Source organism: Lactuca saligna, chromosome 5 (genome assembly GCF_052625555.1).
Source record: "Lactuca saligna cultivar CGN05327 chromosome 5, ASM5262555v1, whole genome shotgun sequence".
Lineage (NCBI taxonomy): Eukaryota > Viridiplantae > Streptophyta > Magnoliopsida > Asterales > Asteraceae > Lactuca > Lactuca saligna.
In genome coordinates, this window is record NC_136421.1 from 48,825,483 (window position 1) to 48,833,212 (window position 7,730).

The window sequence follows — 7,730 nt, forward strand, 5'->3', positions numbered from 1 at the left end:
GCATAAACAAAACTTACATTTATTTACACTAGTGATCTACATCTCTTTAATCTCTTAGTGTAATGTGACTTCATATCAACACCTGTGATATAAATAAACTGAGTGGGTCAGGTTGGGAAACCTGGTGAGTACGTAGGGTTTTCAACCCACAATAATATAATTATTATGTTTAAACAATCAAGCAATTAAACCCAATTACCCATCCCCATTATCTTCTTTTCTCTTAAGGATCTACCCTAAGAATCAGCTATTTCTCGTTCATTCATTCCTATGGATTATCCTAAGGAATCGGCACGAAGTCCATCGTTACCAAAGCTTATAGATTACAACTGGTGAACACGTAGTCCAAAACATCTGGTAAACACTTAGTTCAAAAGTAACTAGTGAACACACTTAGTTCAAAATACCTAGTGAACACACTTAGTTCAAAGATACGTAGTGAACACACTCAGTTCAAAATACCTAATGAGCACCTAGTTCAAAAACACCTACAGGTTACGAGCTTACTAGCGTTCCACCGGACCGTCTAGTATCGCCCATGGTCATCATCTATACTCTACTAGATGATTGGATCACTGACAACATTAATGTCTCCCATCGTGTTATCACAAAACAACTATTTCATCTACCCATGTTTTACCCAACACATTTTGTAGATATAAAATACATATACATTTTAAATCATTTAAAACATGTATAAAAATCTTTCACCCAACATAGACAGCAAGTATTCACATAATATGCACATACAGCATGTAATTTATATTAAAATACTTCATATCTATGTGTAAGATGAAAGGGACCATGCACTCACAACACGTAAATTATATAATAAATACTTCATATCTATGTGTAAGATGAAAGGGAACTATGCACTCACAACACGTAAATTATATAATAAATACTTCATATCTATGTGTAAGATGAAAGGGACCATGCACTCACAACACGTAAATTATATAATAAATACTTCATATCTATGTGTAAGATGAAAGGGACCATGCACTCACCTGAGAAGGTGGTGACTCGGTACTCGGACAGCGCTTCGTTTACTTTAAAATAATTTCCTTCGACGAAACCTAGTATTATCACCAATAGATTTTAGTCTATTATTCGCCGAGACTAATTAATAGTCTAGCTATTATTACTATTATATAAGCGTTAAAAAAATACTTATATAACCCATAATAATAGCCCAAGTATTTATTATATGTTCTTAATAACGTTAATATAATTAAATAAAAACTATATTAAAAATAGCATAGGCGTAGCTCACTTACAGCGGGTTTTATAGAAAACCAAGATTTGCTTGGAGCAGCGTTTCCGAGCCGAAAAGCTCTTCTTCTCGGATCCGTCGAGCACTCCGGGGCTTCCGCCTCGTGCTAGGGAGGTTCCCTAGGCTTTTCGGGGGATTTCGGGGCTAGAGAGAGAGTAAAGAGAAGAAAGAATGGGAAAGGTGTGAAGAAAATGAGGGTGGGAGAGGTGGTATTTATAGGGTGACAATGGCTGAACTTGGTGCCACATGTCACCATCTAGTGGCAAGACTTGGGGAGAAAGCAATGGCCAAGATTGTGCCACATCACCCATTTTCGCACAGCACACTTCCGACTTCTAAAATCCGTAACTTTCACATACGACCTCCGTTTTTGACGTTGTTTATATCCACACGTAGGTAAAAATAATATCTTCAACTTTCATTTTGATTCCGTCAGCTAATTCTCGACTGATCTTAAATTTAACAGTACGAGGCGTTTAGACTGTTAAATGACCGCGAAGAATTCGTAACTCCTTCATACGGACTCCGTTTTCGTCTGTCTTTTTACCGTTGAGTTCCTATGAATGAGATCTTCAACTCTCATTTAGGTCGCATAAGGCAAAAACCACTGGAACTAAAATTCGAGTTTCGGGCTGTACACTACTAAGCCGAATCTTAGAAAAATCATAACTTCTTTATACGAAGTCAGATTTGGGCGTTCTTTTTATGGATATTCTCGGTTTAACATATTCTACGACTTTCGTTTAGATCACTAAGGCTAAATCTCGCTCTATCGTAAATTCACTTTTTACGCTTCCCGGTGCCGTGCCGGTTCCGTCGTGAAACTTCGACGAGTCATAACTTCTTCGTTATAACTCGGATTTCGGCGTTCTTTATATGTACGGACACCTTGTGACATATACTATAACTTGGTTCAAATTATTTATTCTAAATAATATTTCGAAAAGTCATTTTCAACCCCTATTATCTTTAAATTGACTAGCTTGGATCTACGGGCGTTACATAAAACATCATTTCCTAAGTTATCAACAATCATAACAGTTTCATAAATTCCATTACACGGTATTGCTTCAAAATAAAAGACACCATTTAGATAAGCCAAAATAGAACCATTCTCATTATTAAAAGAAAATCTAAAACCTTGTCTAAACAAACCATGAAATGAAAGGATGTTTCCAGCCATTTCTGGCGAATAGCAACAATTGTTCAAATCTAAATATAAACCATTCCTAAGCACTAAAGAATACACTCCAATCTTGGTCACAGGCGACGATCTTCTGTTCCACATGATTAGATTAATTCTTCCATGCTCCACATCTCTATTTCTTCTTAGTCCCTGCACATCAGAACAAATGTGATAACCACAACCGGTATCAAGAACCCAAGAAATAGCATGAGATGAATCGTTAGATTTAATTTTGTATATACCTGCGAAAGACGGCTTGATCTTTCCTTCCTTGATGGCTTGCAAGTACTCTGGGCAGCTTCTCTTCCAGTATCCTATCTTGTGCTAGTGGTGGCACTCTGTCTCCTTTGGGTTAGGGTTGGGTTTAGCAGGATCAACTTTGGTCCCACTAGAAGAGACACCATCTCGGGCTTTAACCTTGCGATAGTTCTTAGACAAAGCCTTCCTCTTCTTTCCCTTTCCTTGTCCAATTGCCAAAACAGGAGTGGCGGGCGGATTGGGAGTTGGTGCAACAGACTTGTCCTTCAACTTGCTCTCAGCGACCCTCAAGAGACCTTGGAGTTTGCTTTGGGTGACCTCTTCTTTGTTCATGTGATAGGTCATCCTTAATTGATTGTAACTTGGAGGCAAAGAGTGAAGCACCATGTCGATCGCCAAGTCTTTCCCAAAGTCAACATTCAACTTGCGAAGACGGTCGACATACCTTTGCATCTTTTGCAGGTGCACGGTAAGAGACTCTCCATGACCCATCTTAGCGGAAATCATGTTAGTGAAAATCTCATAAGGCTCTTGTCTCGCGTTTTGGTGGTATCTCTCCAACAAGTCTTGGTGCATTTCGTACGGATACATGTCCTCGTAGGACTTTTGGAATTCGGAGTTCATAGTGGCTATCATGATGCAATGAACCTTCGTTGCATCACGCTCATGAGTTTCAAAAGCAGTCATTTCAGCCGGAGTAGCAATTCCAGGGTTGATTTTCTCGAGCTTCTCATCGAGGACATACTCCTTATCCTCATAGCGAGCAATCGTGCGAATGTATCTTATCCATTCGCTAAAGTTCGTTCCATCAAAGGTAACCTTTTGACAAAGGCTCATCAATGTGAATGAACTAGCAGCAGTGTTGTTAGCGTTCGACATCTACAAATAGAAAGGACAAAGATAGATTAGAATATGAATCCCTAATTATCACCCAATAAGAAAAATTAGGGCTAGGATCCAACAACAATATTTACATATTAGAAAAGGGATGCCGTAATCTAACATGCAAACAATTTGAAGGTAAGTGAATGATGATTCACTAATTCTCCACCACAAAACATAACTTTAAGAACTAAATGTATTGAGAATTCCTAGGTTTGGATGAGATTCATTGAAACTTTTCAACGGCATGTTTAAATCTCGATATACCCCTCTTGTTTGTGACTGGGATACCGAGGATCACAAATCGGGTGTGAATTACCACGCAAATTCACATAGTGCCTTCATTGTAACGATCACCTATTCGATGTGCCGGTAAACCACACACGCTCCATCGAACTATGATAAACAATGAATCACCCTTTGCCACCTTCGCTTAGAACCAATTAGTGTGCCGGTAAACCACACACGCTCCACTAACTTCTTAGCAAGGTGCAAAGTGTAATTTCATGGGATTGCATCAATTCACTTTTCCTAAAGTAACTAGGATTGGGAAATTTTGAAAAATTTAGTTACTTTATATTTCTTATTATACTTTTAATGAGAGGATGAGGTTGCCCTATCCTACCCGTTCGACTAACGACCCTCCACCGATCAAGCAAGCGGTGGGTGTGAGTGTACACCCATTAAGCGCCATTTTATAGGCCACAACCTTATACCCACCTTATAGATCGGCTTCGTGAATGAGGCCTACTAACGGTAAGACTAGCATTTAGTTATATATATATATATATATATATATATATATATATATATATATATATATATATATATATATTAATCTTGTAATATTATATTAGTTCAGGGTTGGATTTTAAACTTGTAAAAACTCTAGGGTTTGAAATTTAAATTGTTTAAATTAAACTTTTAATCACAAAACATAAATTTCAAAACTTGAGGGCAAGTTTTAAATTTTTCAAAACATAAAGGATCAAATAACAAATAATTCTAAATTAACAATTAATCACGTAATTATCCATATTTGATTTATTTATGATTTCTTGAAAAACAATTTACCAATTTAATCAAAATAATTAATAATTATTATATAAGGAAATTAAATATTTTATTAATTGATAAATATCTTCAATTAGATCAAAAATATAGTCATATATATCAAAAAATCGGATTTGGGTTGATCTAATATGATAAAGGTAAGTTTCCATAAGATAAATATGAAAAAATCCCAATTTTGGCTCTTCCTGACGCTCAGACTCGCCGATTTTCCTTCCCCAAGGGGTCTATTTATATTTGTAAGGCTCCTAGGGTTTCACCCTAATTGGATAACTTAAACCCTAAGCAATCCTAATCCTTACCTTAGATAATCCTTGGACGAATTTGAGGCTTATCCTAGCCCTAGAAATCATCTAAACCCTATCCCTTAAGGATTTACAGCCCAAAGTGTAACTATCAAACAATTGACAGTTTATACCCTCTTATTTAATTAATCTCTTAAAGTCACCAAATTAATACTAATTAATCTATGACTTATATTAATCAAATAACAATATTATTATTTCTTATATTATTCTCATAATATATTAATAATATCTATTCTCTCATAATAAATCATCCTGTCAAGTTTCTATGGTGAAGGCAACCCAAAAGGACCATGCACAATCGGGTCAAATACTTGCCTAATATAGTTGCAGCCTTAGACACTATTCCAACAAATAATGCGAAACTACATCAGTAAATTGATGTTATAAAACGCATTGTTGTGTATAATTGATTAGTGAATAGTAAATGCATATAAGTCGAAGTTTATCTGTTACTTTTATCCTAAAAGGGTAAAAGCGATATCAGGGCCCCTCGATGATTTTGATGTGACTTATGTGCTGGGCCCGGTCAAGACTAAATTGATGTGTTCAATTAAGTTCTATGTTAAATGAATATGAGATCGAGAAACTAATTGCTAGAAAAATGAGTTTGACAATGTTTCATGAGATTGTCTACACGATATCTAAACAGAGGACTATACGATCTCTTATCTAAAGGACATGTTACTGCTAAGACTAGAGTTCAACAACGTCTTTGAGAGTTACGATTGCTAATCGAGTTGTACTTGCATTTGTGGTTACTAGACTTATCCAAGTGGGAGACTGTTAAATTAGTGTCTAAGCCCGTAACCACATTTGGTAAGTACTTGAACCAGTTGTGCATGGTCCTTTTGGCTTACCTTCACCAAAGAAACTTGATTGGAGAAATAAATAGAGAAAAAGGTTATTATGATTTATTAATATGTTATAAGAATAATATATTAAAAGAGAAATCATATTTGTTTAATTAATATTGGTCAATAATTAATTAGGAATTAATTTTGTGATCAAGTGTAATTTGTACCCAAAATTTAAGACCAAAAACTTCTTTTAATAAAACATTAATTTAAGCAAAGTCATCATTCAAAAACATAATCTGAGTATAAGTTTTCAAAACACAAGTGCATTATCAGAGTAAACATTCCCAGGTTGTCTAATCTATGGTGTGTGCCATGCAATCACCCCGAGCTCTTCCCTCCGCTACCGGAAGTACCTGAAACCAAAACGGAAAACCGTAAGCACGAAGCTTAGTGAGTTCCCCACCCTACCACATACCATGCATAACCACATAATGCATCTATTGGGCCACGCCCACTATCTTGGGCCTCGCCCCCTACCTCGTGCCTCGCCCGCTACAACGGCCCCGTCGCTCCAGGCCCCGCCTAGCTTCGAGCCCCGCTCGGATACAGATCTGTTTTACTTAGGCCTCGCCTGTCACAGGGCCCCGCCCGCCAACAAATAATATCACATAAACATGTCACAACACATAATCTAAACTCATATGACTGATCTTGTCCTAAGGCCTCGCCTATCCTGGGCCTCGCCCTTGTCCTGCTACTGATGAGTCATGGAACCCCATCCACACTCCTACTGGTAGTGAGATACGTGCCCATCCCACTCTCACTCCTTTTCTAGTTTGGGCCTCGCCCCTGTTCTGCTACTAATGAGATATGAAACCCCATCCACACTCTGCCATTGGTGAGATACGGGACCTCGCCCACACTCACCTCCCTACCAGGCACATACATGTATCACACAGACAACAAGTATAAACTATCATATAAACAAATCCTTGGGCACCCGCCCGCTACTACTGGACCTCATCCTGAATATCATACTAGCATACTGTACCTAGGGCTAACCCCCGAGTCTTCTACTCATAACTACATGGGCCGGAATTGTGGCCTTAGGCCCATTCACACAAAAGGGGAACTCACATGCACTGGCTAAACATGCTGATGATCCCACTAGCTGCTGCCCGACAACTCACTGAACTCCTGCTCCTCTTGCTCCCCCAACTACCAATATCAAAGCAATATTGAGCCTAACTGACCCCTGAAAGACAACCAAATCAACTCTTGGTCAAGGTGAAAGTCCTGTTCAAAGTCAACCTTCCAGGTCAACCCTACTCACCGAGTCGCCCTACTGACTTGCTGAGTTCAAATGTTCGGATTCCTTCCATTCGCGTCTCGACGCACCGAGTTAGTCCATGACTCGCCGAGTCTACCGATTTCTGAGTCCTGACCTGTCCAACTCACCGAGTCTCCACCCGACTCACTGATTCGAGTCTTAACTCGAAGGGTTTGGAGTTTCGCAACCTGACTCGCCGAGTCCAAGAACAGACTCGTCGAGTACAAGACAATCTTCATCTGAATCGACGAGCTGTTCATCCCACTCGTCGAGTTGCTCCTCACCTTCATGCTACTCGCCGAGTCCACTCAAAGGACTCACCGAGTCCATTCAAATCCCTTTACATGCAGAGGGCTTTTGAGTCATGCAGGGGTTCCAACTCATAGATCCATACTCCCAAAGCTCAATCCTCACGTAAAGTTGCAAACTTTACGTATATCTAAATAGATCTAGGCTCAAAACACTCTAGGGCTAGGTTTTGGGACAAAAGGGCTTCACCAACTCCTCATCTTTTGATTCTTTATGACATATTAGACCATCCCAATGCTAGATCTGAAGTGGAAACAACATATCTAGGCCCCAAACTCGAATTGGGTCTCAAACAACCATAAAACCCCCAAAT